Source organism: Rhinoderma darwinii, chromosome 5 (assembly GCF_050947455.1).
Source record: "Rhinoderma darwinii isolate aRhiDar2 chromosome 5, aRhiDar2.hap1, whole genome shotgun sequence".
Taxonomy (NCBI): domain Eukaryota; kingdom Metazoa; phylum Chordata; class Amphibia; order Anura; family Rhinodermatidae; genus Rhinoderma; species Rhinoderma darwinii.
Genome location: NC_134691.1, coordinates 128320237 through 128341003, shown reverse-complemented (window position 1 = coordinate 128341003; position 20767 = coordinate 128320237).

The following is a 20767-nucleotide window of genomic DNA, read 5'->3' as shown; positions in this document are numbered from 1 at the left end:
TGGGTGTTACAGAAACAGCGCAGGATAGTGAGCTACGCTGTTTACGTAACTTCCATTCACAGTATAGTGCCTCCCCACACAGTATAATGCTCCCATAGCTGCCCCCCACACAGGATAATTCACTCATAGCTGCCACACACAGTAGAATGTCCCTTTAGAGGCCCTACACAGTATAATGCCCCTATAGTACCTCCCTACACAGTATAATACCCCCATAGTGCCTCACACACAGTATAATGCCCCTATAGTGCCCCCACACAGTATAATGCCCCCATAGTGCCCCCACACAGTATAATGGCTCTATAGTGCCCCATACAGTATACTGCCCCAAAGCTGCTCCCCCCCCCCAAAGTATAATGACCCTATAATGCCCCACAGTATAATGCTCCCTAATTGTGCCCACATAGTATAATGCCCCCATAGCTGCCCCATACAGTATAATGCCCCCATAGTAGCCCCCCCACACAGTATAATCCCTCCATAGCTGTCCCTGCACAGCATAATGCCTCTATAGATGCCCCCACACAGTATAATGCCCCCATAGCTAACCCCATACACTATAATGCCCCCATTCTGGCCCCCCCCCACACAGTATAATGCCCCCACTGCCTCTATAGCTGCCCCTATACTGTATAATGCCCCCATAGCTGCCCCATACAGTAAAATTCCCCCATAGCGGCCGCCCACAGAGTATAATGCCCCCATAGCTGCCCCCACATAGTATGATGCCCCCATACAGTATAATGCCCCCATCGCAGCCTCCACACAGTATATTGCCCCCATAGCTGCCCCACACAGTATAATGCCCCCATATTGCCTAATAAAAATATTATAATTACTCACCCATCCCCGTTCCCTGAGTGGAGGAGATCCCTCTGCTACTCCGGTATGTGCTATTGCGCCTGTCTGTGCTAAGCCGCTCACGGCCAGCCTTACACTGCGAATGCTGAAGCAGGGAGCACACTGCTCCCTGCTCCAGCATTGGATTCAACTGTATCTGTGTCCTGAGGACATCTCTGTGGGTCCGGGGCCACCACCCCGCTGCTAGCTACGCCTCTGTGCAGCAATATGGCATCATCTGCATCATGTCCGACTTTCTTTTGCAGGTACTTTTCAGGCATATTTGTTTCCATTGTTTTTGTGTAAGGAAATTGAGACTAACTGTTCCCCTTGGGTAGGTAGCAGTTTGTAATAAAATAATTTCAGTTCTATACAAAATAATTCCTCCTAGATGATAATTAAAGGGAATACCAGTTTTAATAAATATAAATTTAAGTGTATTAAGTTATAAAGTTTTCTATTTGTCCCAAAAAGCAACATTACTTACCACTCCATGCTCCAGCACCATTCTCTCACGTCCTGGCAGCAGTGGTGTCGTGTGGCTAGGTGATCGATGTCCGCCGCTAGTGTCACTGAGAAGACACCATTTGATCCTGTTAAAAACCTGCACTGGGGAATACACCCTTATGCCCAGGGGCGTAGCTAAAGGCTCATGGGCCCGGGTGCAAGAATTCAGCTTGGGCCCCCCTACCACTCCCCACCACCACCATCATCAGACCCCTGCGCGCGCCTATGCCCAGACGCCTTGCCCAACAGCCCCCATAGTATAACGCCCCCACACAGTATCAGTATAATGCCCCATAACGTATAATGCCCCCCCCATAACAGCCTCATACCGTATAATGCTCCCCATACAGTATAATGCCCCCCATCTTATTAGCCCCCATACAGTATAATGCCCCAATATGTGCATAATAGAAAAATAGCATAATTACTTACCTATACCTGTTCCCACGTCGGGTGGAGGATCCTTCGCCCCTTCCGGTGTGTGCTATGAGTGACTCGGCGCAGACAGGTGCGATGATGTCGCTACATCCCGCCAGCCTGTGTCGAGACGCTCAGGGCACAGGGAATGCTGGATCAAGGAGATGTCAGCTCCTTGCTCCAGGATTGAATGGAACCGGGACCTCAGTGAGTGACTCGCGACCTCCCAGAGGTCTTCACACGAACCCCCAGGGGAACGCGACCCACAATGTAGGGATGTCACGATACCAAAATTTGGACTTCGATACCGATACTTTGTTTACTTTGTGAATAGTAATAATAAAAAAAAAAGTTCTTTCGTTTTCTAATGTGAGGCGTGAGGTGTGATGATGAATTTTGAATGTGCCTCACATTAATAGTAATTAACCCCATCATTTTTCTCAGTCATAATGGGTTAATGTGTGAGGTACATGATGGGGATAATTGCTATTAGGCCGGGCTTACACGAGTGTGTGCGTTTTGCGCACGCAAAAATTGCGGCGTTTTGCGTGCGCAAAAGGCACTTAACAGCTCCATGTGTCATCAGCGTATGATGCGTGGCTGCGTGATTTTCACGCAGCCGCCATCATTATGACACTCTGTTTGTATGTTTGTAAACAGAAAAGCACGTGGTGCTTTTCTATTTTCATTCATCCTTTACACTGTTGTAGTGCGAATCACATTTGTCCCACGGAAGTGCTTCCGTGTGACATGCGTGGTTTTCACGCACCCATTGACTTCAATGGGTGCGTGATGCGCGAACAGCGCACAAATATAGGACGTGTCGTGCGTTTCACACAGCGGACATACGCTGCGTGAAAATAACACACCTGTCTGCACGGCCTCATAGACTAATATAGGTCCCTGCGACGTATAACACGCTCGTGTAAATGAGCCCTGAATGTGAGGCACATGGAGGTTAAATTTATCATCGCACTTCGTGCCCCACAATAAGTGATAGAAAGCAGTTTTTATTTTATTTTTTTACAGCGTACACATCATAAATGATGCAAAAAAAAATGTTGTGCAGGATATTACGGCCGCGCCAATACCGATTATGTGTATGTTTTATGTATTGAGACTTATTTGAATGTTTATTGTAAAAAAGGTGAATGTGTATTTTTTTAATTTAACATTACTTTGGTTTTACTTTATTTTTAAACTTTAATGTACTGGCATATATCCGATATATGCCAGTACATTAGCCTGTGTACTGATAGTACACAGGCAGTTGTTAGGACATACCTAAGTATTCCCTAACAGGAAATATGGTAAGACAGCCCTGGGGTCCTTCAATGGACCCTGGGCTGTCTGCCCATATATGGTATGGCCCTCGATCGCGTCACAGGAATTCCCTGTGACATGATCCAAGGGGCATTCCCCTTCTCATTTTCCCCTGAATGCTGCAGTCAGCTTTGATCGCAGCATTCAGGAGAATAGCGGCGGAGATGAGAGGTTTCTCTGATCTCCGCCGTTATAGAGTGGGGCTGCAGCTGTGTAATACAGTCATTGCCCCGCTACTGACAGGAAGTGCGCGCGCGGTCAGCATGAGGAGATGCGGCCGTCGCTGCACTAACGAGCGGCGGTGCATGCACTGAAGACAGAACATGGGGGTGTTTTGTGGCGCGCCCGCCATGTTCTGTCTTCAGTGCCGCAGATCCATTAGTGCAGCACTGGTCACATCACATCATGCTGACCCCGCGCACCTAATGTCAGGACTCAGGAACGGGGCAGTGACTGTATTACACAGCCGCAGCCCCGCTCTCATACACTCATGTGTACTATACTGTATTGTGTTGGATTGTGCAGTTTGCGGTGGAGAGAGGAGGGGGGGGGGCTGTGATTTAACGCCCCCCCCTCTCCACCGCAAACAGTACAATACAACACAATACATTACAAGACATTACATTACAACACAACACATTACATCACAATACATTACATTCCAGACTGCAGCTTACCTGGAGTCCTCCGCACCGACTCTTCCACTCCACTGTCTGGAAGCCGTGTCACGTGACAACACGGTCACATGGTACACTAAGTGTACCATGTGACCGTAACCAGGAAGGGCCGGATTGGCACAGAAAATTTCTTTAGGAAGCATGCTGTATGGCAACGGGGGCCCGTGGGCCCCCCAGGCTTAGGGGCCCGGTCGCAAGTGCGACCGCTGCGACCCCTATAGCTACGCCACTGCTTATGCCACTTTCACATGTCAGTATTTTGGTCAGTATTTTGCAGCAGTATTTATAAGACAATACCCGGAGTAGATGCAAAACACAGAATAGGTACAAATCATTCCATTTTACTTTTTCTGTTTTTCTTCCACTCTTGGTTTTGTTTGATAAACACTGATGCAAATACTGATCAGAATACTCCCGTGCAAATCACTGTCTTATGAGGTCATCAAGAGTTTCTATATTTACCCAGCTAGTTCACTTATTTATTGCTTGAGTGTTAATTCTGTTCAGTTTCTACCTCTAGAAACAACCTAAAGCACAGGAGACATAACACCCCAATAGAATGTATAAATATATAACTAACACGTATGGAAAAAAAATAGAAATCTTTATTAATGAACGACGTTAGCTAAATAAAGCTGGTCATACCCCCTTTTTTTGTTATTATTTGTATTATTATTTATTATTATTTTTTATTATTCTTTATTATTATTATTTTAATTTTTCATGTTTTATGTTTATTTATATATATATTTTTTATATATAATTATATATGTATTATATATATATATATATATATATATATATATATATACACATGTTTACATATATTATTTATTCAATTATTCATGTATGCTTTGTCCATAGCGTATTATGACATTGTATTTTGCACTTTAATTACGTATTTTCATAAGTATTCGAGTTTTGTGCTTGCACGGTTTTATTTTCGTCTTTGTTTTCACGATTTGGTTTTCACTTATATAATTTCACCTTATATACTTAAAAATATTTACTAATTTTTATATTTTACACTTACACATATATATATTCATATGTATTTATTATATATTATTTTTCACTTAGTTTGTTTTGATTGACAGGGCATATTTATGTGTTACTTATTTATGTGATTTTTATTTTCATATATTTTGCACTATTCATTTTTTTTTCTATTCTATTTATTATTTATTTATTTATTCTCATATTATGTTATATTATCATTTGTCATTTCATTTTTTTGCTATTTATCTTTGTGTTTTGTATATATTTCTATATTTCTATATAATGATATTTTTATATAATGATATGTATATCTCTATCTGATTATGTCTTTCAATATGTGCATAGATATATATATATATATATATATATATATATATATATATATATATATATATATATATTTGATATGCTGTGAGATTATGGCATTATTCTGACGTTTCATCTGCACCTTTAGAATATTTGGGACTTTCTCTGTCATCCCTTTTTTCAGCATATATTATGCCCCATCATTTACTTCCCACTGTGTATTGTATGCACGGACGCTCATTGGCGCATTCGCTGTGATCCTCGCATTCCGGAGTGTCTCTACTGTTGTCTGCATCTCCATGGTAATGTGCGTCTATCGTCACATGACGAGGCGCGTCGTCACCACGCAGATACATGGCGCTTTCTGTTATGCGTGGTTTGCATAATGTGAACTGAGCGCCGATCTGCATATTATCTACAGGTGAAAATACTTGGTGTTTTCAACATCTCTATATAAACCCCCGTTATTTTAATATCGTCAGCTCCTGACGAAGCCGGTCCTAGGCGAAACGCGCGTCGAGGCGTTCTTTTTTGTGCCACATCTCTCCACGTCCCCTTCCTCCACCATGTCTTTAGGTATGCCTTCTTACCCATATTACTGGTGATTGTTGTACTTTTGCCATTCTACTTTTATTGGCTTTTTGTATTTTGTCATTGCCATACATATCTTTCACCAGTTATAATCTGTTTGATGTACCTAGTATTTCTATATCTGCTTGTCTTTTTGCCATAGCTATACTATTACTTTCTATTGTATACATGGTGTCAGTAGGTATGGGACGTTAGGTTTGAGATGGGTTGTTTCTGTTTACCTCATGGTATATTTACATCTATACCTTGCTGATGCTGCTCCCCGTGTATGACCAGCTTTATTTAGCCAACTTTTATATTTCTGTGATACCATGTATTGTCGTTCATTAATAAAGATTTCTATTTTTTACGATACGTGGTAGTTATATATTTATACATTCTATTGGGGTGTTATGTCCCCTGTGCTTTTGTGCTTTTAGGTTGTTTCTGCAGTTTGTTGGGGACCCCCTTTTTTCCTTTTTGAAGTTTCTTGTAGGTTTACTACAGTTTCTACCTCTAGCTTGATTTGCATTTTTATATTGATTGCCTGTGAATAACCTAGCTCTGTTCCTGCTCTGCCTATTGCCTAGTCCCATGTATTAATATGCAGACTCCAAAAGCAATTGTAGTAAGGGCTGGGCACCGTTTATAACCAAAACATCCCCCCATATCATATAGGCAGCTCCATGTAATAATCCATACACAAAAAAGAGCAATCAGAGCTTTTCAAGCCAATTTGTATATAAAAATTAGAATTTTATTACACACATATGACAAACAATGTTAAAAAAGACAAGACTCTAGTATGAACAGCGGAGCTAGTGATTACCTTAGCTGCATGTATTATATGGGTTTACAAGTTGTCTAAAAACGTTGTGTAAAGAGGTATATACCTACACCCAGAAGGAAATCATCCCATTCGTAATCAGTGTACTTTATAAACATAGTCAGTAGATGTACGAGGGAAGGGGTGAGATAAAGTGACAGTGCTTTTAGAGTAGTATATACAACAGCAGCCTTACCCATGAACAGCAAAAGAGGTAGTTAGCAGTGTCCACTCCTCCACATGAAGCCCAACGCGCGTTTCGCCACGAATGCTTCCTCAGGGGGATGTGTGACACAGATTTGGGGTTGCGGATTTATTTGCACGCTCATTCCTGACAGCTTTTGGGGAATCACTCACCTAGCAATTCCATAAACTTCCACCCTGGGAAATGCTCAACTGGTGATTCCATAACACTCCTGTATTCATGTGCCCTGTCATTGCTGCAACATCTGGCTGCCAACTGGTGACTATTCTGGGCACAGTGATTTTCCTGCAGCAAAAACTGCATCTCCTTCGGGTGGTTAAGGTGTCAATCCAGTTATACTCTCCCGCCCAAACGAACATCACTCCTGCACTATAGGTGGTACACTTGCTGTGACAACCGTGCAACGATCATAGAGTATTGTGCACGGGTCCAATTCTAATTAATTAGACCTTTGCATGATACTCTCCAGGGCATTGTACGGTTGCAGTGGCAACAGTACCACACAGCATACATGAGCGTCTCTCTATGCCCGATCTTTGTTCGAGCTGGAGACTATAACTGCACTTGAAGGGTGAATACCAGGTATCCCTTAGACTGCATTCCAGTCTAGCCAGCACCAAACCGTTGCAGCCACAAGGATCCACACCTCAAACCACACATTACATGACACTACTTTACTTTTACTTTGTGTTACAATTCTTATCAGGTTTCCAAATCTCTTCTTAAAGGGATTAAATGGGGACCTTCATTTTTTTTTTTTGCAGAAGATGGAAGTCATTCTTGGTCATAGGATGGACACACAGGTGACCAGCTTATTGGAAGACAGAGCTCTGAATATTGTGCTGTAACAAGCCATCCACCTGTTTGATCATTACATGACCAAGACTGATTTTCATGCAGAGATCCTGAAAAAGATGAGAAATGGATACAGAAAAAAGATGAAAATTGTATAACTTTTCATTATATATTAAATAAGATTTATTTGTTAAAACTGGAAAATTCCATTAAAATTATTTCATTGGGGTCCTTAATCCAGCACATTATACAATTGTTACAATCAAACATTTGGTTTAGATCCTAATCTAATATCAAATATGGGGGGTTACTACCCGTAGCTTTCATATATGCTTCAGAAGAAAAATGGAACATTAAATATAACTAAATGCCAGTCCTTTTCCACCCAAAAAGTTTCTTACATGTATAAACGTGAGTGGCAATGTGTACAGAATGACCTGAGGTGTCACCGGCGCTGCCCGCCTCATATACTTATTGGCTCTCGGTGGCTCCCTGTCCCGCGCCACTCCTCTGCGCTGAGCGGTCTCCCACGCTGCCGCATATCTCCTTCTGGCTTGACGTATGGGTCCTAGCGCGAGCTCTGGCACTTGCTTTGTTACAGGGCGAGCATGCGCCAAAAATTCTTACTCAGCAATTTGGTTCCCTAGTGTTCCTTAGTGCCCTTAGTGTATCTCTGCTATCTTGTTGTTGGATTCCCGTGTATTCACCTCTGCTTGTTTCATGACCATTCATGCCTGCCGTCTGCCGTGAAGAACCTCTGCCACCTGCTCTGACCTTTTGCTCACCAGATCACACTACACCTGCATTAATTAACATTAATAAAACTGCATGGTGAACACTGTACAAAAAAAAAAAAAAAAAAAATAATGACAAATAAGCTTTTTTTTCCACCCCACCCAAAATACAATAAAAGTTAATTAATAAGTCCCATGTACCCTAAAATAGTACCAATGAAATTGACACCTCACCCTGTATATAATAAGCCCGACATATGGCTACATCAATGAAAAAATTAAAAAGTTATAGTTCTTGGAATGCAACAATGCACAGCAAAATTTTTTGTTTAAAAGTGTTTTTATTGTGAAAATTAGTAAAAAACAAAAAAAACAACCTATACATATTTGGTATCACTGTAATTGTGCTGACCCATGGAATAAATGTAATATGTTATTCATGCAGTATAGTGAACTGCGTAAATTTAAACCGCGAAAAATAATGCTGGAATACCTGTTTTTTTCAACTCTTCTTCAACCAAAAAAAGTTACTAAAAGTTAATCAATATATTACATGCACAAAAAAAGGTGGTATTAAAAAATACAACTCATTCCACAAAAAATAAGCCCTTGTATGTCTATGTTGACGGTAAAATAAAAAAGGTATGCGAAGATGAAAAAAATAAATAAAATGCTTGGTCATTATAGATCATACTTGGCTAGGACGAGGAGAACTGTATGATGCTGATTGGACAGCGTCATACAGAAAACATTAAACCTCACAGAAAAAAAAAAAAAGAGTTACCTCCAATTTGGCAAGTATAGCCAAATTATCATATTTAGAAAAATGCACATAACTTTTCAAATAATAAACGTTTTGAACACACAACTGACACTGTAGTTATCAGCTTCATAGCGCCTATTCGATTTGTTAGGATATAGGGCATTAATAAACTAGTGACAGATCCTCTTTGTCACGATCCCAGGGTATGTGGACCCACTAGGACACTCCGCCGTAGCGGAGTGGCAGCTGACCAAACAACAGTCAATGGAAAGAGTACCTGTATGAAAAGTGCAGACAGACACGAGATGTAGCAGATGCCTTAGCACAGATGATTTGAGGATAGGTTGGGGAACAATTTGATGGTGCGCGCACTGGCCCTTTAAGGCCGCGGATGAGCACGCGCACCCTAGAGGCAGGAGTAGCAGTCTGTCTTTTTAGGTCCAGAGCCTAGTAAGAGCCTATTGATGAGAGTAGGAGTATTAGTGTTCTCTTCTGGCTCCCAGGACCTCTCCTCAGGACCAAACCCTTTCCAGTCCACCAGACAGGATGTCTTTACTCCTACCCTCTTGTAATCCAGGATCTCCTTCACCTCGAAGATGTCAGAAGAACCACTTTGAGCAACTGCAGAACTATGAGATTTACTGCAGCAGTAAATTTGGGATGAACGGACGGTAAAAAATTGCAAATCCTAAAAACGTTGTATAGCTCGGAGACCATGAGGACGTGGCCACTCCAAGACGGACTTCACCTTTTCTGGGTCCATTTGAAGACCACGATTGGAGACAATATAGCCCAGGAAGGGCAATGATCTCTTTTCAAATACGCACTTCTCCAGTTTCGCGTATAATTTATTTCCCCTTAGCCGCAACAAGACTTGGCGTACATACTTCCAATGTGTCATCAGATCAGGTGAGTAGATCAAGATGTCATCCAGATATACCACCACACAGACATACATAAGATCACGGAAGATGTCGTTCACAAATTCTTGGAATACTGCTGTAGCATTACACAGTCCAAAGGGCATGACAAGATACTCGTAATGACCGTCTCGGGGGTTAATTGCGGTTTTCCATTCGTCACCCTTGCGTATACGAATCAGGTTATACACCCGTGTAGATCCAGCTTAGTAAAAACCTTAACTCAATGAATCCTGTCAAAGTGCTCAGAAATAAGCGGCAAGGGGTACTTGTTTTTTACCGTGACTTGGTTTAACCCACGGTAATCAATTTACAATCGGAGTGACCCATCATTTTTCTCCATAAAGAAGAATCCGGCTCCGGTGAGTAAGGAAGACTTCTTGATGAGTCTTCTCAACAGGTTCTGCTTGACATACTTTGACATGACCTGGGTTTCAGGCAAGGAGAGCGGGTAGACCTGTCCACGAGGGCGTGAGGCTCCAGGAAGCAACTCCACCCTGGCAGTTATATGGATGATGAGGAGGAAGAACCTCTTCCTCCTTCTTGCTGAAGACATCAGCGTAGCTGGCATACTGTGGAGGTAATCTGAAGAGTGACTGAGGTAGTGGGGAAAGAACGGGATGAACCTGAGGTAGGCAGCGGTGCAGACATCGAGGTCCCCACTGGAGGACCTCTCAGGAATTCCAATCAAGGACTGAAGCATGCTGGCAAAGCAATGACAATCCTAGCAGGATGGGGTTGATAGCTTTGGACATAGAAAACTATCAGCTCTGAATTAAGAACTCCTATCTGTAGTCTTAGAGGTTTGGTGATAGACAGGATAGGGTCAGGCAGAGGCTGTCCATGTACAGAGGCGACCACCAGAGGTTTCTCCAGAGGAACTGTGGCCAAATGAAGACGATCAACTAAGTACTGCTGGATAAAATTTGCGGCCGCTCTGGAATCCATGTAAGCATATACACTGTGCGATCCTTCACTGGTGACGATTGATACAGGAATAGACAGTCTGTTAGAGAACTTCGTAGCAGGGGTAGATTCACCTAGAGTTGTCTCTCCAATCAGCACTAAATGCTGGAGATTTCCTGGTTTCAGAGGACATTGACGCACAAAATCGCCTTTGTGGCCACAATACAAAGACCTGAAGAGCGTCTGCGCTATTTCTCCTGAATGGACAATTTGAGTCTGTCCACCTGCATGGGCTCCTCAGGTGGAACAATTGAAGAAGGCAGTAGGGGTCTCTGGAACTTGGGTGCCAGTCTATAGGACTGTCTCTACTGGTTGGCCTCCAGAGCACGTTCCTGGACCCTCACGTCGATCCGGGTTCCAAACAGGATAAGGGCATCCAGGGTGGATGGGAGATCACGATCAGCCAACTCATCCTTAATGTGATAAGACAGTCCTTGCCAGAAAGTAGCCACCAAGGCCTCATTATTCCAAGCCAGCTCTGCCGCCAGCGTACGAAAGGAGATGGCATGCTCCCCTACAGTTGACTCCCCTTGTTTGAAGGTCAGCAAAGAGGCAGCTGCAGAGGATGTTCGACCCAGTCCCATGAACACTGTTCGGAAAGTCTCTAGAAACAGTGGTAGGTCAGAGAATTTCGAGCCCTTTGGTTCCAAGATGGGGTTTACCCATGCCAGGGCTTTGCCTGCGAGGATAGAAATAATAAACACAACCATGGCCTCATCAGAGGGGAAGAGATGAGCACATAACTTGAAGTGAATAGTACACTGGTTAACGATACCTCTACAGGTCCCAGGATCCCCGAAGTAGCGAGGAGGTAGAGGCAATAAGGCTGCAGACCTAGGACATGCGGGAGGGATAGCAGGTAGTGGAGCAGCGGTAACAGCCAGAGGAGGAACAGATGGACGATCCAAACAGTCAATTATGGAGTTTACCGCATGTCTGCTTGCATCATTTGGACCGCACTTTTAGGTTGGCCAGCGGGATCCATGTCCTGAGCATACAGTCACGATTCCCGGGGTATGTGGACCCACTATGCCGTTCCACCATAGCAGAGTGGCAGCTGATCAAACAACAGTCAATGGAAAGTTTAAGCACAAGAGTACCTGCATGAAAGTCCAGACAGACACGAAATGTAGCAGATGCCTTTGCACAGATGATTGGTGGCACTGATGATGCTTGGCGTGGCAGATGACACTGGACATGGCAGATGACACAGGACGTGGCAGTTGACACCAGATGTGGCAGATGACACCAGATGTGGCAGAACTCCAACACGACTCCAACACTAGACATTAGCCCAGGAACAAACACACTTACTGGATAAAGGAAGCAGGATGTGCGGACACTGGGAACAGGATACAACTTAGGGACCATGTGCTTAACAAACATGGGAAGACAACAACAATGCTCAGGCAAGGAGTGGAATGGCAGAGCCATTTATATAGTCCTTGGTGTAAGGGGATAGGTTGGGGAACAATTTGCTAGTGCGCGCGCTTGCTCTTTAAGGCAGGGGACAAATGTGCACACCAAAGAGGTAGGAGTAGACGAGTGCGGCCGCATGTGCTGGCGTCTCCTGGGAGGGAGATGCCGGCAAGTCTTCAGTGTCCCGCAGCTGCCGGTGAGTACAGTTTGCCGGCGGTCAGCGACGGCAGGCACAAAACTCTTTAAGGCCAAAATAGGCCTGGTCATTAAGGGTTTAAAGCCACCTCTATCTTTCCTATATACCGTATGCCAAGAACAGGTGGAGCATATTGTGACAGATTACACAATCCTTAAAGGGGATTCTCAATTTTTTATTTAGCCTTTTTATTCATGAAGAATAAGTGGATTTTTCAATACCATATTTGTAAAAAAAATGACTTCCCTCCCTACAGTGCTCACTGAACTGAGTGCCACTGGATGTTAAAATTGCTGCAGCCCACAACAGTGTACATATGCAGGTAAAATGTAGAAAAACTGGGAGATAAAACAGCGCTGCCAACATTCAGAAGAATCATGCAGTGCTGGAGTAAGGGTATGTTTACACTCCCTATTTACGGACGTAATTCAGGCGTTTTACGCCTCGAATTACGTCCGAAAATACTGCTCCAAACATCTGCCCCTTGAAATCAATGGGGTTACGATGTTCTGTGCACACAGGCTTTTTTTTTACGCGCCGCTGTCAAAAGACAGCGCGTAAAAAGACGCCCGCGTCAAAGAAGTGCATGTCACTTCTTGAGACGTAATTGGAGCCGTTTCTCATTGACTCCATTTAAAAACAGCTGAAATTACGTCCGTAATTGACGGCGCAAAAAACGCGAGTACGAGCAATTACGTCTGAAATTCAAGAGCTGTTTTCGCCTGAAAACAGCTCTGTAATTTCAGGCGTATTGGACGCTGCCCTTTGAACATACCCCTAAGAGTTTAATCATGGCCTTGATGAAGAAGCCGGACCGACCCTGAAACATGTAGCCACTGTTTTATTTTGTGGTTAAACTCTTTTACTCCAACACAGCATGATTCTTCTGGATGTTAGCAGCGCCGTTTTATTTCCCAGTTTTTCTACATTTTACCTGCATTCATTTGCGATGGTGCCTGACACCCACCAGTTTTAGAGACAGCTGCAGCTAACCATACATTATTACCTGTCTACACCAGTGTTGTACCTGTGTTTGCTCAACTCTCCAAGGTGGGCGGTTTTATAATCACCCCATCGATTTTCACTTATCCTGTTTGATCTGTATGAAGTGGCGCCTTGTGTCACCTGTAAATAATGAAAATCTCTGGTAAAAAACGGACATTTCCTGAGGTTAGACACCAACTAAAGTGTGGTCCCACTCAGGGTTGTAGCTAAAGGCTCATGGGCCCTGGTGCAAGAATTCAACTTGGGCCCCCCTAATTCAGCTTGCGCCTATGCCCAGCAGGCTTGCCCATCAGCCCCATGGATGCCCCCACAGTATAATGCCCCCATAGCTGCCCCCACACAGTATAATGCCCCCCATAGCTGCCCCCATACAGTATAGAGCCCGGCCCATTACCAGGAAGCATTACGGCACTGAGAATGTATTTAATCATTAGCACGCCGTGTGGCAACCGGGGCACTGTGGGCCCCTCAGGCTTAGGGGTCCAGTCGCAACTGCGACCCCTATAGCTACACTACTGGTCACACTGCTTTCTATTGTGGGAGATCATTTTGATTTCTGTAACTCATATGGTGGCCAAACACTGGTTAGAATATTAAAATATACAGGTTAAGGAGGGTAGGTTAAGGGGTTGCAGAAATGTACCTGTTCACAGTCTAGCACTGTTTCATAGACCCGTCTATAGCTGCCTCCTGAAGGTTTCTGCTCCAAGGAACTGGCAAGCCAGAAATGACTAAAGTTCAGATTAACAGGGATGATGGCACATAAATGGTGCCAGTGATAATATTTTGTTAAAAAATAGCTCAAAGAAAAAGAAAAGAACAGGGCTTTATGGTGTAATATGTTCAAAATAAAACAGGTAAGCAGGCACATAGCCCTAGGTTAGTATTCTCACCTTTGATTGTTGTGCTTAGAGCACAACATCTATTGATACATGTACAATATCGTAGCACCTGCCGTCCATACCTCCGGGCATTCGGTAGTGCAAATACCTTGTCCGTATGTAGAATACTTATAGGTAAAAATAGCGCTGCTAGTAATAAAACTCCATTTAGGTAGGAGGTATAAATAAAAGCCTTGTTTTTTTCAACAAAAACAAAACAGAACTTGGGAAGCATAAATTGCTAACACATGATAAAATTATATAAAATGGATCCAATCGGTTTCAGGACTGGACTAGTCCCTTCTTCAGGGAAAGTAGAGATAATATTTTGATATTTAGCTTACTCACTGACCACATCTTTTAAGCTTCGCGTCTTGAATTTTCCATTTTGGTCCCTCTTGTCTAATCATTTGGTGCTTCGATCTTCTGTATGTTGTCAACTTAACGTCAGAACTCTCGAGTTTCACATCACTTACCAACTTGATACTTCATTCAACTCAAATGATAATCCTGCCTTTCTCTGTGTCTGTTAATATTTGTCCGAACTGCTGATGACCCCCACCTATGCACACCTTCCCTATTGCTGCAGGATACTACATGACCTCTTGGTCCAATTTTCCAATCTTATTCATGTTATCAACCTTGGGTCAACCAACTCCCACTCTAGTCTTAGGGTCAGCAGAAAACTGGTGACCCTAACCACAGTCTATGAGAACAGGGGTCCTATAATAGAATATCTTTAGGACCAGAGGCATTATATGGATTGAATGGTTTATGATCGCCCCCTATCGATTTTCACTTATCCTGTTTTAGCTGCACAATGTGGCGCCTTGTGTCACGTTTTTTCTTCTAGATTTGTACAAGACTGTATGTAGACCCACTGATATCTATGTTAGGGTATGTGCACACGTAGTGACCAAAAACGTCTGAAAATACAGAGCTGTTTTCAAGGGAAAACAGACCCTGATTTTCAGACGTTTTTTGAGCAACTCGCATTTTTCGCGGCATTTTTCGCGGCGTTTTTTACGTCCGTTTTTGGAGCTGGTTTCATTGGAGTCTATGAGAAAACAGCTCCAAAAACGTCCAAAGAAGTGTCCTGCACTTCTTTTTACGAGGCGTAATTTTACGCGTCGTAATTGCCGTACGACGCGTAAAATTACGCGTCGTGGGAACAATACAGCGTTATACCCATAGAAAGTAATGGGCAGATGTTTGACAACGTATTTGAGACGTATTTTCAGACGTAAAACGAGGCAAAAAACACCTCGTATACATCTGAAAATAGGTCGTGTGAACCCAGCCTAAGAAGAGGTAACTAACATCTGGCTGACTCCGTTTTCATGCAGTCATAGGGATTGAAGTCAGATGCTGCAATCTAGAAAACATGTAGTAAAAGCAAGCACAAATGCTATACAATGTAAAAGTAAGGAACACATAATGTATAAACACGACTTGCTGGCTGATTTTTCATTGTTGACTGGAGAGTTTCTTTAAATCCAGGTCAAATTTCTATATTAGAATTATTACTTTATGGCTGTGGTTTAATTTGTTGGTCAATTAATAAAATATATTTTAGTAATTGACAATTTAAACAGAAAACAAATTACCTTCTTTGAGCAAAAAATGAAGCCATCTCATGGTCTATATACAGTAAGGCTATTATACATTACTTGTGTGTGCAGTCATTGTATTGCTGATGGAAAAAATGCATATGTGAGGAGGATTGATGGTCCAAATCAGCAGACTGTTGACAAGCTGGGGTAGAATGAGTAACTTGCTGTGATGTCTGTGATACAATCCCCAGATGTTGGGTTCCCAAGAAGGAGACACATTAACAAATGTTTTAAAAGATGTGTTCTGCCTTCTATTAATCATGACTAGTGGCAAGTCTCCTTGTTATCAGCCGGAAGCGAACCCTTATAGTCCCTTACAGGTGTATTCACTTTAGCATGTGCTGAAAAACAAATTAAATGGAGGGAACAAAACTACCAGGCTTTCCATTGTCACTGTTTTATTGCACTTTCACATAGGGCTGCTGATGCCTCAGGAGGATAAGAATAGAATGCGGATTCCTCGAAGGCTCTTTAAAACTTGGGCTTCTATTAAATGTGTCAGAGGGGAACAGAACTGCAGTACAACTGCTTGACTTTTTCTTTCCTTCTTCTTAATGTTAGTTTTAGGTATTATCTATTGAGGTAATTAATTGCACATACAGCTAGATATCTTGCTAGACAGAAACATAATGGAAATTAATAGATATTACTTCTGTTATTAATATTTCAGCCATTATTTGAAGTGATAAACTTAAGCCTTGCTATGAAGAAAACTGTTTTCTTGAAAGAACACTACTATATTAAGGCTACAAGTTACGTTGCGTGATACCGTATGACGTATGTTTGTACAGAGATATTTTTGGAAACACACCATGTGTCATCATATGGAAGAAAATCATGCCATGTAAGTGCCGATTTTCCACATAGATGTCGATGTAGACTGGAAAATCCCATGTCATATGTGTACCTTTTTTTTCCCCCTAAACTACTTGCTTGAAGGATTGGTTTTGAAGCAAGAAAAGCTCAGAACACCACATGGAACTCAAGAAAAAAATACCGGTCAGGGATACAAATAATTTTCTTTTTTTCACAAATCTGTTTTTGTTTTTATTGATAACAAAAAGATCAGCAAAAAGACATCACAATGCATCGCCACAAAATCAGAGCAAAAATATTACAATGCAATACATGAAATGCGCAATACATGTAATATGAACAATTAACAGTAAATATACATTGGGATAATATGAAAATGACACAATGACAGAAAGCAAGAAAATACATTGGGCATCTAGATTGCAATGGAACAATATACAAATATACAATTATAATATGATTGTAAGGGCCACTCATCAGTTCGCACCATAGGTGGTCAGTGCCTCAGGGAGATCCAGTCAGTGCTGTTGATATAGGTATGTTCCGGAAATCATTCCAAATTCAGGAAACTAACAAGATTACCAAGTTCACAACTGGCTAACTCTTCCAGTCTGGAAAGTTGGTGTACCCTATCCAGCCACTGTCGTATGGTTGGGGGGTCTTCTGTCTTCCATTTAAGTGGTATTAATAATTTTTCTATCGATAGCAGGAAGGTAGATTATCTTTAGAGGGTCTGAACTGTTGGCTAGGGAGCCACAACAAAATCAGTTCAGGGGTCAGCTTAATATCAATCCCACAGATATGAGTAACATTCTGTCGCACTGTAGTCCAGAAGGGTTGGATTAATTTGCAGTGGTACCAGATGTGTGAAATAATGCCTGTGTTTTTACCCCATCTCCAACAATTTTCATCAATTGCAAGACCCATTAGTTTCAACTGTTTTGTACCACCTGGTTAGAGTTTTATACAAGTTTTTTTGTATTTTTATGCATCTCAAGAAACCTTGGGAGTGTGAGAGAATAGTAGTGACTACGGATGGGGTGAACTGAGTTTTAAGTTCTTTTTTCCATGAGGACAAGTAGTTTGGCTTAGTAGGGGCACATTGTGTCATCAACCCATTATAAAGTTTAGAGAACAATCCTTTGGGGGGTCTAGGCATTAGAAAGTAATTTTCCAACCAGTAAGGATCCCGAAGTGGTCGAGCCAGTTGAGCAGTGAACTCACCGCACCAATAATTAAAGGACCTCTCATGCAAAAACCTAGTGGCCTGTGAACAAGGGTTCTGCAGAACCAAGTTCAAGGTGGGTATTTATTTTTTTATTTTTTTTAAACATCATTTTATTGGTTTTCAAAATAAAAATAAACATAAGTGAAGCAATACATGCATCAGTAAAATGAAACAATCATAGATGCCAGTATAAAATCTCGTATATCATACAGAAGATGTTATGAGTCCATTGGCCAGATTAGCCGATGCGTTGCATCAAATTTAACAGAGTTAACAAAGTGTAACAAAATATAACAACCCACCCCCCCCCACCCTATGACATCCAGATAATGCAATTTCAGTGTTATATAGAGAAAAAAAAGAGATAATCACAAATACAGGAGAGTATCGTAGACTCAAGGCATCCCCATAATATTACTACCTACAAATGCGACTCAACCTACTCCTTCAGAACTCCCAACGTCCCTGCCACTGCCCTTGTCAAGTACCAAGATGTAGAATAAAAAGGCATCATCAGATCTTTAATCTCAGTGGGCTGGAAATGCTTACATATGAAAGTCTTCAATTTTTTGAAAAACTTCGAGGACCAAGATTCTGCAGTACGCATAATTTCCAATCTATCCATAGAAATACACTTTTTCATTTGGGATATAACCTCAGCAATTGATGGTATCTGCGGTTTAAGCCAAAGGGCGAGTAGGGATCTTTTGGCCACCAGAAGGAAGGCATGTAAAGCGTCCGGAATGCTCGAGAGTACAGGAAAAACATGAAATAGAAGTGGCAGCGGCTCCATTTCAAGAGATATCCCCCATGTATCTCTGATGACCTCTACTATCTCCTTCCAATACATAAATAATTTAGGACAAGACCACAGCCCATGAAACAGATTTGTCTTGGGAGAATGGCATCTTGGGCAAGCCACCAATCTATCCGGAAAATTAGGATGGGGGGGTATGTCAAATCCATAAATAGCCCTATGAAGAAATTTAAAGAGCGTTTCTCGCCATTGTTCACAAATGACTGCTTTACGTACCCGAGCCCACCCCCCTAGTAGTTGCTGCGTAAGATCCAGAGAAGGTATCTCCCTATTCCACACCTTAAACATTGTGGAAGAGGTGGCTTTGGTAAGTGCTTCTCTCAGTTTACGGTAAAGAAAGGACAAGGAAGATTTAACAGGTGGATCCAGGATTAACGTAAAGTGGTGACGTGAAGAGACGTTCTTTGAGATTTGTAGTTCCTGGAAAGTCAAATATCGACTGTCAGTGGAATGTAACAAATGTCTCAATCTAGATATCCCCAACATGTGTAATTCACGAAAATGAGAGCTCTCCCTCCATTGTGGAAACTCTGGATGACCCCAGAAACTCATATGCTTGGAGATGTGTTGAGGAAGACCTAGTAGAGATCTAATGGATTTCCAAGCCATAATGGTATCTCGAAGTAGGATACGATGTCTAACTGCCGGTACAATGTTCCTAAATGAAGTGTGTAGTAAAGAGGACAGATATAGTGGAGCCACCACCCCCGCCTCTAGAGTGTAATTAGAGTAGAAATTCGAACCTTGCAACCAATCAAGGCCATGGCATGCTAGGCATGCTAAATTGTAGCTGCGAATATCAGGAATATTAACTCCCCCCCCCCCCCATCTTTCGGTACCATGAGATTCTTAAGGGCAATTTTAGGTCGTTTTTTGTTCCAAATGTAAGAGGAGAACAGTTTGTTCATCTTCATGATTTCAGTGTGTTTTAGAAGGAGAGGAATTGTTTGCATTGGGTAGAGTAATCTTGGGAAGCTAACCATTTTCAGAAGATTACATCGTCCTATAAAGGAAAGGGGTAAGTGTTGCCAGCGCTGTAGAGTAATTTTATTCATAATTGGTGGGTAGTTCAGAGTGTACAATGTATCGGGAGAGCGTCAATATGTATGCCTAGATACTTAATAGATGACTTAGCTATAGTCACCGGAATATTCAATGCAGAGAGAGAGAGTCTAATACCTTTGCTGAACAAGTATAACAGTTCGCATTTTGTGACATTAACTTTGAAACCCGAGTGACATTCAAAATCTTTTAAAAGATCGAATATATGAGAGAGATAGTGAAGAGGATCAGATAAGAACACCAAGACATCGTCAGCAAAGAAAGATGCCTTAAGCACTTCGGTTCCCACTTTGATACCTTTAATGTTATCGGCAGTCTCCAATGTGCGGATAAAGGGTTCTAAAGCAAGATTAAAGAGGAGTGGCGAAAGCGGACAGCCCTGTCGTGTCCCTCTGGACAATGGGATTGATGAGGAGAGAAAACTTGGAGTATATATTTTTGCGGACGGCGTTGCGTAAAGGGCACGAATAAAGGAACGGAAAGGCCCCACTATGCTCATAGAATCCAATGTTCTACCCAGCTAATCCCAACTAACCATATCAAAGGCTTTTTCAGCATCAATAGTGAGGATAGCTGGGGATGAGTGTGCAGAAGGATTGACTTTAATATCATCCAGGACTGTAAGTATTTTACGAATGTTAGACACCGCAAAGCGGCCTTTCACAAAACCCACTTGAGTAGGAGAGATTAATCGAGGGAGTATAGTAGCTAGTCTATCTGCCATAATTTTGGAAATCACCTTTAAATCGGAGTTGATTAACGAAATTGGGCGATAAGAGGAGGCCAAGTCAGGATCTTTCCCTGGTTTTGGTAGAACCTTTATGTATGCAACATTGGAGGAAGCAGGAATTTGGTGGCCTGACATATAACCATTATATAGAC